Consider the following 14,879-nt stretch of genomic DNA (forward strand, 5'->3'; position numbering starts at 1 on the left):
GCATACTTTCCTTATAGGGGCTCGGTAAAATGGATGAAGATTGGAAATGAAACTCATTTCACTTTCAATACATAATCTTTCATTATTTATGTACAGCTTTTACATAGTTTGGCCTATAAAAAATATTAAGTACAATAAGTGATTTGTAGTTTGTAAAACGCTTCTAAATACATATTTATTCTCAGAAAGACATATCATGAAAGAAAGAAATCGTTAGAGAATTCTCTCGGTAAGGTCGCTGGGATATCGGTGGAAATTCCTAATTTAAAAACACGGAAAAGTCTGTTTCAGCATGGTATAAGTTGAATGGTGTATCAAAATAAATAATTTGGGATGTTATGGTAGGCTGTTTGGCGGAGAGGCGCGCGCACTGTCGGCAGGCGGCAGGCGGCGCGTCGGCGGAGCGCGGGGCTTCGTCCTCGGCACTGGCAGTCGCGGCGCCCTCGCGACTCAGTCGGCGCCTGACCACCGGGACGAGTGCCGCACTGTGGCTCGAGCCTCACCTCGGGCTCGTTAACCTTGCGAACACATCGCAGCTTTCGTGATACGCCATGGACGACACATTTCATTGAAACCATTAATGAACTTCATTCAGACTCTGAATATTTTCATTGAATTTCGTGGAGACCGACTCCGAACTTGACCTGTGATTGTTTGCTCCAACTGTCAGTGCGCGTGTTGTGCTTTATCGATAACATAACCTGTACGATTTCAAGGGCACAAAGACTTCGGTTAGATTGTGTTGTGGATGTAGTGTTGTGGAGCTGTCGGAACAGGTCTAACTTAGTAATTCTTAACATGTAAGTGGGCGTATTCGAAAGTTTGAAAATCGATCGGGTGACGTGCGTGCGTGGGATTGCGTTTACGTAATCTTTGTTTACCTTGGGAATATGCACTGTGGTGACTGCTCGCCGTCTTATTACTGATAGAGGTACGCGCTAAACTTCCCGGATCAAAACATAGTATGGGTAAGTTGGCCTTACTGAAACGTATCTTGAGTTTTCGTTATGTTTTCCTATGTAGTTTCCTTTCCTTATAAATCGTTTGTGTATTTTGTTTTTTTTTTTATGTTTTCAGTTAGTTTAGTTTTTGTTAAGTCATTTACTTTTTAACAATAGCTTTCATAAGCAACGTTTTTAAAATTGTAGGTAGTCAAGACGACAGCATCTCTAATAAAATTTAAGAAAGTAAACAAGCGTTTTATTGTCAGCGTCTGTATCAATGATCAATTAGTGAAAGCGTTTTAATTTTGATAGCATTAGAAGTGAACAGAAGATACCTTTCTTCCCACTCGGTAGCGAAATGGTTTTCTTCGGCGTGGGATGAAAGAGCTCGAAACGACGAAAATGGTTGGTCGTAAAACCAAAAAGGCATAGGTAATCTGTTACAATCAGACGTATTTATTCTAAGTTTGGATGCATTGGCTTAAAACAATGCGACTAGTTTTTGTGTCTTCTTGCACGTTGCTAACTTTCACTAAATTGGTGTAAGCGACCTTCGTTCTAGGAGTGATTGCGACTGGATGAGGTTTCTAGTAGTCGATGCGCTTCAAATTTTTGAATCTTTCTTTTTACTTTTTAATGAGGCAATGAGAATGAGCCCATCGTATTCAGACAGCAAGGTACATTCCCATCTTTCCATCAAAATGTGAGAACAGGTTTAGTAGCCGTGAACCCCTTCTGCATCGATCCTGACCGGTTCAGGTACAGTAATTACACAATGTAAACAGGTTTTACAAAATTATGTGAGAAAGCATAAACTTGAGAACCGTTATGAGCCGTTAGATATAAAATCTGCTACGTTTGTGCGAAATTTATTGATAAAATTAAAGAGGATATTTTATGTTATTTGTTTATGTAGTCAAATATTCGTAAAAAAAACCTCTGGTCGTGTCCATCGCGGATGAAATCTTTACTTCTCGCTAATCTGTATTTTCTGACTTCTTCTGGCGCCCATTTTACGAGTAGATGGACGGACGATAATTCCATTTAGAACGTAAATCGGCTGGTGAAGGCGCTAAATTATCTTATCTCGATTTCTTCAGTGTGATCCGACTTCAACTTAACTGTTGGATTATCTGCACTTTTGCAAGTAAGGGGCCCAAGCTAGCTCTGCTGTAAAACCCTATCGTGCCAATAAATCTGGCATAACATTATAAACTTATACTCAAAGCATTGATTTTAGAATTTTTCACTTTTACCTCTTTGGTATGTTTTGGTAGGGTGTTGTTTTTTTTAAAACACGGTAGTATGTAAAGATCACAAAGAATTTCTTGGCTTATCTGGATCACCATGCAGTTACAAAAGTTAGGTAAAATGGGACGGATAAATATTAAATGTGTTCCGTGTCCAACAGTGGACATTAACACAGGTTGATGCTGTATAAGTATAATGCGATGTTAGCCAAGCCGGAGGGTAGTCGCACTATTCGTTCTTTCAGGCGATGGCGTGCATATTTGATGAGCGCCAGTCGTGATACAATGGCGACGGGATGAGGTCGTCTGGCGGATAGGACACGCTTCACTCTCCTATTATATGACCAGGCTTGCTCCTTATTTTCTGCTTAGTACACAACTTCAACAGGTTTTACATCAGATTGCAGTAGGAAAATGTTTAGATTTTTTTAGTTACGTAGTTCCAGTTTTTTTTATAAGAGTTTCTTTAAATTGGAGGTAGATGATTTTGAACAGATATTTTACGAAAAAATCTTGCTATCAACCCAATAGGAAAAATATGAAAAATAACTGTAGGTACTTTCTAATAAACAAACCGAAATTCTTAGAAACTGGTAGAAGTTAACAAAAGCGGAGACAACTAAGTATATTTTCTTCGAATTAAGTGAACTACATGACGAGAAGTAGGTAATAGAAATCTACAGTCCTTTAATCTAAATTGGATTTTCTTGAGAGCTTTTCAAAGATTTTCCTTTCTCGTTGATGGTCCATATGTGACAAAACTTACGTATACTTAAGTATGTACCTATACCATATAAAGCTTTCAGCTATGAATCCCTTTATTATATATTGTTTAACATTTAACACCTTTCATGTAGGAGCTTTTTCTTAAAAATACAGTCTAAATAATTAATGTACCACTTTGGGACCAAACATGTATTATACTAAGTTATAGTCAGGGAGTCAATAATTTATGTAACAAACAAATATCTTGTTTTATCGAACTCCTACTTCAGTTTAAAATACATAATAGAAAAATTCTATGAGTTGGCACCTCAGCTCATTTCCCTGTTTCATTTCCTCCTCCGCTCCTGATAGGAAATAAATTCAACATTCAGTTGTACCTGTTTCCTTTCCCTGAAAATGACTTGTTACTGCCCTACTTAAGGAAAGCAGCTATATTTAGGTATGGGAATAACGAGTCAACTCATTTTACCTCTTCAATAAGAATTAGTAGCGTAGCGTGGGTATTAATTCCACTCGCCCGTCTGAGCCGTGCCGCGTCTCGCAATGCCAGCAATTCCCTTCTAAATTATTAAACAAATTATGCCCAAAATTTTACTCAAGTAACATAAGCAATAAATCAATTACTAATCGAATTAAAACTTTAAAAATAAATTCAAGTAAAATTGCGTTTGTATATTACTGAAATGGCTTCAAGGATATCATTAGCCCCGCGGGAAATTAGAATAAATTACACAATGTAATCTTTGTATTACAACGTGTTCGTATGCATATATTCGTGCGGTAGGTACTTTACTTGAGCTTCTACTGAGAAAATGAGATTATCTACCGCCCTTACTAGCGTAGGTAGGGTAGATCGTAGGCGGTATGTTTTTCTCACCTGATAGCAAAATGCGATTACGGGATCATATCTCCAACCATGACCAGTACATTAAATAAAGTGGATAAACAAATGATCTGGAACAAGATTAAACCACCAATGTGGTCGTTAATTCACAATTTCGAAATTGTCATTAGTTAAGTAATAATCTGACCGGCAGACCGCAGTTGGGTCTGTTTATAAACAAAGTGATGGTAAATCAAGCCATGCGGCACGCGGGCCTATGACTCAGATCAACATGATGGCATCAGTCGGTGAGCACGAGTGACGCCATCGGTACTGGAGAACTGCGCAGTTTTGCTCATGTCACAAATGAGCATAATGAATAGTATATTTAAGGTCAGTACCTATATGAGATTATGCACATTAATAAGATGCGGCGTCTCTGACACGTCGCGAGCCTCGTCTCTCTAATGCGTGTTGAATGTAAAGACTAGCGACGGCCCACATTATCTGTCCCGAGGGACAGTGCTTCACACGCGCCGGTGGCCCGCTGCCTCCCTCTGTGTGCACGTATCCTTGACGATGATGAGTGCGTGTGTTCACTTAGGTACCTGGGCAATTCTTACGCCAGAACACACCTAATGATCAATTACATCGACCATTCTAAAAGTGCAATTTGATTCTAAAAGAGCAATTTGATGTTTCAATATACATTGTACCTAGCCATAAATGCGCTATGATGAGTGTTTATTGGTATAATTTAGCACGCAATCGTTGCTCAATCTATTATTCATGAAATTAACCATAAAACATCAGATAAATATAAATAATAGGTGTTTCATTTTATTACATTAATAATTTTGTTTATTACTTGTGACGAGATCCGGTATTTTGAAAACTGAAAATATGTGATAGGTACTTTCAGTTTCTTATGCGTACATACATGTGAAGTTGAACGGGTGTTTCTGACGTATTCGGCATCGTAAAGTAGCGAGATAAAAAGATGACCCTCCGTCGCCTACATCTCATTATTTATGGTTCATAGCCTCCCTTTTAGTAAGTCTTCCAAGCAACTTTTTTCTACACCTTTGCAACTTTTATACTTGTCTGCTCTTAAAAGGCTAATAATGCGATGAGCGGTTATTAATAGCTGTTTGTTCAATATCAAGGTGGCCGTTCGAGATAACACTTAAAGTGAGGAGGTCAAAGTTTAATTAGTTTTCACGCGACTTCATTCTCTTAGCGCAGGTTTGACAGCGGCCGGCGGCGCGCGGGTCGAGGTCGGACTGGTTAGTCTCATTAATGCATGACTGCGGCACATCCTATATTTTCCCATTATCGCACAAAATATTTTTAAATAAGGTTTCTCATGAAAATTACATTACTGAAAGGACGCTGTCCAAATGTTTCGCTATCTCGCAACAGAACCAGTTGTCCGTTTGTTTGCATAATGGGATGAACTAAGTAACTTTATCCCACTTGATCCACATAAAAATGGTAAAAATGTTTATTTATAACAAAGTAAAAGTATAAAGAGGAAGCCCGGTGCCTAATTTAATAAAATATAACAAAGAAACTCCCTTTCCTTTTCGCCTTAAAGATTTCTTTGCGGGTTGCAACACTTTTCTCAAGCGTGAAGCTTATACTTAGGTAGGTAAGTATACCTAAGTTCGGTATTTTCGTTTTGGATTCTTTACCTACACGCTAAGAAGGTAGGAATTTGTTTTATTAATTTTCGCTAGAGTCAACAGTAATTTGACCATAAAAAAATCAAGAGATTTAATTATCCACGTAAATGGAAATCTATACATATAATAAATCTGTAGAAAGTGATTGTTTGTTCGGGATTCACGTAAAATCTACAAATTTAATGCAGACAATGCTTATATACAAAAGTTCTACGTAACTTGGGGTATTACTTAGGCTTTGTTTCATCGAAATCGGTTCACTCTATCAAAAGATATGATTAATTTAGTGAATTCAAGATGTAAAATATTACGACACGCAATCTGTTTGACAAAACAGTACAGGTTAAAGTAGCTCCATCTGTGGTAAATAAAATACATCAAGAAGCGAGGTGGTAAATAACAATGAATTACCATTTACATTCTTTATATACTATTATTTCAATAGATGGAGTTGTGTATTTTCCGTAATTCACCATATTTTAACACGTAGTGTAATTTGTCGATAGACATTTCAATAGTGTTTGTCAGTTTGCCGTGCCACATCAAAATCCAACTATAATTATTACCTTGATGAAAGGAAAATTAATAGATCTCAGCCAAATTTAAAACGGTGCCATCTAAATTATTTTTTGAACATTATGTCAAAAATGATGACTTTAGTGGAACAATTAATTATAATTTAAAGTTACAGATGGAGTTCATATCAGGATTTTTTCATAAACATAGTTTAGCTTATCTTCCACTAATGTGGTGGCCTTAAACAAATTACTTTGAGTGAGTAGTATTATTTTTTCTGAATGCAAAATATGAAAACTTAATCCTAGAAGAAATCAGGATCTATCTCTCGCAAGCGCTGCTAAGCGTGAGATAGTGTAGGCTTCTGTAGCTTTAAAAACCAGCCCAGATACAAAGTGCAGATAAGAAATGGGAGCTGCCTTATCGCGTCTGAAAACGTACAAAATACGCGTCGCATACCAGAGACATGCTTACTTTCAACTTCCGATCGCAATTAATACACTGTTCACGATTACGAACAGTCTCAGTTAGACCCGAGCCAAGTCTAAAAAAACACCTTTTATATAAAACTACGTTTGATATCATTCAATTACAAAGACAGAATTGTTCTCTGTTGCAAATCCTATCCACCTATATCCTATCCTAATCCAGAATGCATTGCTGGTGTGCGTTGCACAAAAACCAACGGTATCCTATTCGAGAAGTCAAAAGAGTTGACCTGCCAACGTCAGCTTCTGCGCTAAGCAAGTGTTCTTAATAGTACCATCAGAATTACATTCATCGTTGAATGAGGTGAATAAATTTTCAGAAACCACAATAACAGTAGGAGCCAAAGCGTATTATCGCTTCATGGAGCTCTGATTGGCCCCAGGTGACCAAGTCAGGTCTGATTTGTTCGTTCATCAGATCTTTGAAAGTGTTTCGGTGGATACTTACTGTCGTCCTGTTTACGTGTGACACAAAATATGGTATATAAACGTCCTCCGCAAGAGCGAAATTTTCCCAGTGTGCGGTAGTGACGCACAGTATACAACACTTATGTTTCTTTTGATTTCTGGCTCCACCAAGAAATGACAAATTGCGAGCGTACATTTTGAAAATCTTGGCAAAACTGCAGGTTTCAAGTACGAACACATGAAGTGGACTCTCTCAGATACGTACATTTTGCCTATTCGTGAACTAATGCAAACATTTCGGTAGAGTCCCGGCTTAGGCCACCACATTAGGCGTGCGCGATCCTCGGGCGTGTGAGTAGCGCTGGCGCCGCGCGTGCGTCGCGAGCGCGTTGCGTGAGCGTCGCGTTTTGCTGCCCTGCGGCGTTTGTAGCGCGCTCGCGGCGCGCACGCGCCGCTCTCCTTGACGTTTAACTGCTAAGGCGTTTAGCGGGCGGCGGGGATAGCGGGCGAAGGGGTAAGAACGCAACTCGAGCGCCGCGTGCTCGCCTCGAGCGCGTCGCTTGCACTCTTCACACATGCCGCAGGGCAGCAAAACGTGATGTTCACGCAGCGCGCTCGCGACGCCCGCGCTACTCACACGCCCGAGGATCGCGCACGCCTAATGTGGGGTCAGCCTTACCATAGTGAGTAAGTGAAACTATCCTACCCTATGCGCCTGCTGATGATGATGACTCATTTCATCATCCATCCAGCTATTCCCCAACTATGTTGGTGTTGGCTTCCAGTCGCCGAATCTGTTCGAGTACCAATATTTTGCTTGGAGCGACTACCTATCTGATCTCTTCAATCCAGTCACATTACAAGACATTATCCATTTTAAGACTGACAGACTTTCTGGCTTCTGATTAGTCACAGCAGCTGCAGAAAATGTACAAATGACAGCTTTGTCAGACTCAAAGCATATAGACATAGATTATAGCTGTTTCCTGTGAAAATTACTTACGCACTATACGTAATAATTTTCCAAATTGGCTGACTAGATCCAGAGATATTCACAACGTCACAAACTTTACTTCTTTTTTTTAGATAAATGGTCACATCCACAACACAACCTTGATCATTGAATCTATGCGACTGCTAAGTGCTAATCCTAATTATACTGTCACGTGAAAGAATGCACCTACGGGATAAGTAGTATTTTGACGATTCTATATTGCCCACGCAGACGAAGTTGCGGGCAACAGCTAGTATTCAATAAAAATGACATCATTTTATGATCATGCTCAAGAGTTGGGCTTCTGAGAAGATTGTGTAAGTCAGTCTATGAAGTGGATGAATTTTGTATGAAAATATCGTAGGATTTGAGCATAGAAGGCAGAAAGTCTGACAACTAGTCTAGCCAAGGAATACCAGGTTGCCTGATGTAACTAACTGGGTTGAGGAGGTCGGATAGACCAGATTATTGTAAAGCACTTGTACTCGGACCAAAACAACTGGAAGCCGACCCCAACATAGTTTGGGAAAATATTTTTAGATGATGAAGTGTTCTTAGATTGAGAAATTAAGTAATATTGAGTTAGTAAGTACATGTGTGTTCTGGTGATGTATTTAGACCGAGACAGAGAGACCGGAACTGGCGGGTGCAGCGAAGCGAGTCCCGCTCAAGGTCGAACACACGCCTTCATAATTCAACTAAATTAACCACAAAGCGCATGCATCATAACTCATAATTTATACCAACTTACCGCGGCGCTATGTGTAATAGGGGACTCATGCGAGATGAACAAGCATTACACCACTATCGCTAGCTAACATTATTCAAATGTAATGTACCTGATAATGTTTCATTGTGGCATGAATCTTATCTTATGGTTAGGTATTCCTTTAGCACATCAAGCGGATCGGAGAAAACTCTGAAACTAAGGATTGTTAGGTGGTTAGTGTGGCTACCTGCACATGATAAGAAGAATAGGTTATTCTTGACTACACCTTTGACTCCAAATTCAACAAAAACCGAGACGTGATCAAAGTGATTTGACACAATGCCAGATACCAACATTGAGGCAATGAAAGAGGATAATAAAATACTTGAGATGACACGTACAATAAGAAGATATTTGTAACATGAGAAACGGATATAATGTGCTCGTAGAGTAAAAACCGAAACTGATTTATTGCCGTTCTGATCGTGGCTCGAAGCGTGACGGATAACGGAGTGGAGCCGGCTCCTCACTGCAACTATTTATTATGGATAATGGGCGCAGGCTGTCATGCCTCATCAGACAAATCTTACTAAGTGACCGCTCTATTCCGTCATCTAATGCCGCTTTATGACCGGTTCTAATTGATTCATCTTCTCCTACGGCTAAACCTTATCTTTTTGATCTTTTTGCATTCAAAATAATTATCAGAAACAAAAAATATTTGGATTAACAAATGTAGAATGTTTCGGTGTTCTCGCGTGACTGCTGATGATTGTGGTGAAATTCTTTGCAAAAACGTAAGATTGTTTCAAATCACGGGAATTACGCGATGAACGATGAAATATTCTCTCTTTTTTGTTAGTTCTTGGTTATTTTTTAGAGAAAATGCTAGGTAGACATGCGATTAAACATAGTTTCCGAAACACCACATCCGCAATTGTATTAATGGGAAAATTGTCATCATGTCTTTTTAGTGAATGATCGAATACGATTGAAAACAAACAAGTGAAAGTGTCGCTGAGGACGTTGTTTCATCGGTTGTTGTTTGTACGCCATTGGTGCGCCGGCCACGTACAGCGACGAAAAATCGGCACAGAATCCAGATCACGTCACAGCCTACCGAACAGCTAACAATGGTAAAGTAGCTGACCTCGAACTTGGAATCTCTTTAAATAGCTCATTTGTTTATTTCATCGTCACGTGTGTTTTTACGAAGTCTAATGATTCACGTTGCATTTTTACTATTGTTCAGGCAAAGGTCATTTGAGATGACTTTTTATTGTGTAAAACCCAGGTACATTTATTAATAGCTAACTAAATTGATATCTAAATAGAACAAGTAGGTACTTAAGCGCTGCACGAGCAATCAAAGAAGCACTTATCAAACCATTAAAGTGGTGGTTGCCACATCGATCATCGCCATTTATAGCACTAAGTATACTATAGTGTACCGGTTGTTGTTGTGCTCTGCAGTGCTCGTTGCAGTTTCCTTTATTTTTAGAAAATTGGAGTCTCATGGATAAATCATCGAATCCGGTCACGACAGCATTCAGAGCGCGGTGTGCGTATCAAGTATCGATCTGGTGAGCGGCTCAGCTGCGTCGCCCCACATTTCACGCTCGTTGCCAATCGCGACGAACACGCTCGCTTTGGTTACTCGCTTAGCTCTTGCCGCACCATCGCGGTTCTATGAATGCTGTATTTATGGATCAAAACAATGGTCACAAATAGAACGTTCTGTGGATATTTGTATACTAATCACAGCTTGGCATTTCATGTTCCTTTATGGCTTTACTTCAGAACGGGAAGTTTTAAAAATCTTGTTTGTTGTTACAAAATGTCACTGCGCTGAATTTACTACCCGTCTAACATTTGGATAATCCAAGAAAATGTTTTGCTTGTGCCTTTGTGCAGTGAGCGTTCTAGAAGTAGATGTCATGTACACAATAAAGATTAAAGTATCATTAGTAATCTAGCGGCAGTTTGTCTTGTGCTGATACTGTCTTGCATAACGCCAGATGTTCGTGACTCACACGAGTAGGTGTAGCAGCCTTTGCCATGATTTAATTAAGTACTTATCTACCTAGCTCACTCTCTACTTGAATTCAATAAAGTAATTCTGCTAATATTGTTATTATTATACCTATCTTTATTAATGTCAATATAACCGTGACACAATTTTGCTAAAACAAAATGTTATCGTTATGTACATCAGCTCTTTCCCGTTTGTGCGGTTACCGGTATTTACCGTAAACACAGGTGTGGTAATAAACCACTTAATCTCTCTGTAGCATTTCATACAAGTTACTCATGGGCCTGCGATTATGTCTATCTCAGTAATGTCTGGACTCGCTTGTGAGCACCGTGAGAAACATTTGAAGCAAATTAACTTTCCGCCATTACTGTCACGCGAGAAAGAATAAGCAGCAAACTGCACACATTAAGTTTTTGTTGCATGTGTTACGTGTTGGCTGATGCATAACAATCGAGTCTGTGTAATCGATTGAATTAAAAAGTTTCACGTGCCTCTGCAATGATGATTGTTATTTGGGTCTTTGAACTAACGGGACTGCGAGTGAGCGCATGCATTCTAGACCTGTCGTGCTGTTCATTATCGTGACTTATCATTACATATCTCTTCTTTACCAAGAAAATTAACGCTGATTAATTAGCGTGCAGTGATGACACAGACTAACTATCCACTTAAATGATTGTTAGACGTAAACGTATTATTACGTGTATTTAAAATACGAACATGATTGCATTTTATGTTTATTATTTTATGTTTACGCTCTTCGAAAAAGAGAAACTAAATAATTGACCAGGCAATAAGATATACACTCGTATGAATACGGGTCTATAGCTGTAGAATCTATAGAAGCTCTATAGCAAGAGAGACTTTCGCGTCAGGACTGTGAAGACAATCGGTCCTGATGACGGCGACGAAGTGAATAATGACAATATTGTTTGAACACTTTTAATTAATATGGATTTGGTGACATGCGATATCTTCATCGGGCAAATTAGCGTTGACAGAATTATAGTTTGCAATGTAGGCGTCCTTTGGTATCTCATTGAATACATTAATGTAAATAGCTAGTGATGTAACATAAAAGCTTTGTTTTTAATGAAAAATAACTATATTAAACTACATTTTAACAAATGAATAAAACTGATCTATATCTGGAGTCGGTTAGCAAAGAGCATTGTTTCGTATTGCGCGGTGCTCTAATTAAAGCAGACTTGAATTAAAAAAAATAGAGATAAATAAAGCGTTAATCATATTACTATTTTTTATGTATTAGTTGCACTTGCTATGTTGACATTTACTATCGAATTGTTAGCACGTTTGTACATTTGTAAACAGTTTGTATAAGGCATGACAAGGTCTCAAAGTGCCTAATGATATCATGCTGTCAACGGTGACTATCGTAACCCAATCGAGCGTGACATTCTTAATGACGTGTTCAAGCATAATTCACTATTAAATAACATCGTTTCATAAAGTGGTCTATGGCATTTATTTCGAAATTATAAAATTATCTTTACTATCAAGACTGTCGTGTCTTGAGAACATTAGAGGAGATTTTGCGGTTTCATAACCTTAATAATGTAGGAAGCTGTTGTTTTGATACCTGGGTGTACATTAGGAGTTATAATATCATAAATATTTAAAATCATAAATAATAATATCATAAATATATATTCCGGATCTATCAACCATTTTGTTGTGCTTTCTAATCTTTTAGTCTGAATTTATAGGCGAAATAGATAACTATAAGTATTCCAAATGGACACAGATTGTTTGACAGTTTTGCGGTCTATGGCTCAACATTTTCTCTTCAGTGATAGATGTATCTCCCTATTCCTATAGATACTGGAAATGACTAATAAAATTGCTGGCTGACATTTTATTGAATATTGATAATGGCGTCGTCAGCCACGCCGGGATTGCGATCGCTTATTGAAAGCTTTAGTGAGGGGCATTCACGTGGTGATTGACAAATTGCCGCTGATCCCGGGGCGATGGAGCACATCACGCTGCCAACAATGATTAACCCGTGCCCGACCTAAAGGCCTTATTGCCTATTACTACACATTTTTCTTTATACGTACCCACGGACCTGAAGAAGCTCAATATAATATCGATACCTGTCGATACATCGATGAACTACACTATAATGATGACACCAACAGCACAGTCGGTAAAAATAGAATTGATTCATATTTTTATTAGTAGGTATTAAATGAACTTTGATATTTGATTAGGTCAGTGTCGGTCACACGCAGTGAGGTGGTCTTATGAATAGTTGAAGTCCTTAACTAAACGCCTACCTTCAAATTTGAATACATAAAATATATCGGACCGTTAAACGAAACACCTAACCGTGGCGTGGGAATAAAAAATACCCGTATTTGGTTTTTTACCCATACAAGAGCCTAATGTAAAATCCGTGCCGTATAACTAACAAGCCAGAATATTTTAACGAACCTCAAAAAACGTTCATTAATACTCGTACGACGCTAGACGCATTATGCTGTCATCGCCGCTTTAATTCGATGACGTAAAAATATATTAAAATAATCTGATTTCACAGACTGATACGAATTGTTGCATAAACGACTTCGATAAGTATGAAGGAAAAAATCCTGTTTAGTCTTTTATTGACTTTGATGTGATTATTTGTTCTGCAAAGGAAAATACAAGTGCCTATCCATCTAATGCAGTGATGATCTCAGAGTCTTGAGGTTTTCGTTTACCTGCAAACAAATCAAGAGTTGTTTTAGGTAGTTAAATACTTAGTACAATTTTAAAAGTTACAAAAAAATTAAGGACATTTTTAAAGAGTATGGATCGTTGGTATCGTTAAGGGATCACATTTAAGTGCACACTCAAGGGATAATCCCTTTTCGAGTATCTCAGCAGCTTTAAAAGCCAATTTGTTTGAAAGTAGGTAGCTGTTCAAGGGTGCTCATTTACATATTTGTGTAACTATAGATAATAGGGTAGTTCCCAATATTCGGTCCCGCAGGGATACGATCATATTCAGACCGCACGATTTAACCGAAATATTAATTTATGATGAAATATTATTGTCATTTATTATACCTATCGAAATTCAAGTCGGGTTTGAATTACCGAAGGGATTACATTATTGTAAAATTATTGCAGTTGGCTGGCTTCACGATATATACAATGTACATTCTTGTTTAATAGTATAGTAGAGCTACGACAGCAGGATTTTATTTTCTCCTTTTTATTTATGCCCCATTTAATGGAAGATTGGAGAACAGTAGCCAAGTGAAGCACTGTAATCTATTGAACCATTACCAGCATGTCGATTCTATAAAATATCACAACTCACTTCGACATCACTCTCACTTCGACTTCGATCTAAAGGTAGAATTCCGTGGACGCGACAATAGTCAACCTATGAAAATGTATGGCACCGTTGCCGAGGCCCGTGACAGTCGCGCGCGGCCGACGAATTTCGTAAGCTGCTCGCGGCATTGTCAACAATTTAATTCTGGTTTTACTAAAATTCTATAGATGTTATTAAGCGCTAGACCATGTTGAGAAGCGTACGGCCGCCAGCGGCTCACGAAATTCGTCGTCCGCGCGCGACTGTCGCGGCCCTCGGCAGCGGTGCCATACATTTTCATAGGTTGACTTTTGTCGCGCGGCTGCGACAATCGCGACCCACGGAATTCTACCTTAAAGTTTCGTGATTGACATTGTCAAACTACACTAGCGCTACACTATCGAGCGTGTTGACAAGTTGAACTAAATTAAAGTCGAGATTTTGACAGATCTGCCAAAATCTGTCTATCTATAGGGGAGGTAGGGGAGAGATGGGCAGTTGGGAGACATGATCAAATTAGATTAAAAGGGGGGGGGGGTCCTTTTATTCTGATTTGATCATAGTTTTTTTGGGTAGTTTACGTTACCGACTGGTAACGGTGTTCATCCATAGACTATCTGTCATTTCTGTGAGTTGTCAAGAACAAACACTCGTAAAAGTACTTAAATATTTTGTTGCGGTTTCGGATCGTTATAAGAGAAAACTAATGAAAGGTATGTGTATTTTCTATTATTAATAATTGATTGTCAAAATCTCCAGTTACGATTATAGTAAGTCGATGCAATCCACACCTATTATACCTCTAGAAGAGGTACTACAGCAATAGTTTATGGGCCCCACGTTTTTATTTTAGTCTAATATGACCGGGACCACCTACGTAGGTTGACAGGTAAGTAACTATTTTTATTTTCTAGTTTTCAGTGCACATAAGATAAAACCGTTTTACTTAAGTTTTTTACCGATTTTTTTATAA

At 38.6% G+C, this 14,879-nt stretch overlaps 1 protein-coding gene across 3 annotated transcripts in view; it reads left to right on the forward strand.

The window, feature by feature from the left end:
• The first annotated feature begins 422 nt into the window (after nucleotides 1–422).
• Nucleotides 423–14,879, forward strand: part of LOC110371972 (uncharacterized) — a 112,193-nt gene continuing 97,736 nt past the window's right edge. For 2 of the 3 annotated variants that reach the window (XM_049852201.2, XM_049852202.2), the window contains exon 1: nucleotides 423–968. The gene's annotated coding sequence lies outside the window, so the exon portion shown is untranslated. The remainder of the gene's footprint in view (nucleotides 969–14,879) is intronic. The other variant, XM_049852203.2, reaches the window with a different exon arrangement.

The sequence above is a fragment of the Helicoverpa armigera genome, chromosome 6 (genome assembly GCF_030705265.1).
Source record: "Helicoverpa armigera isolate CAAS_96S chromosome 6, ASM3070526v1, whole genome shotgun sequence".
Lineage (NCBI taxonomy): Eukaryota > Metazoa > Arthropoda > Insecta > Lepidoptera > Noctuidae > Helicoverpa > Helicoverpa armigera.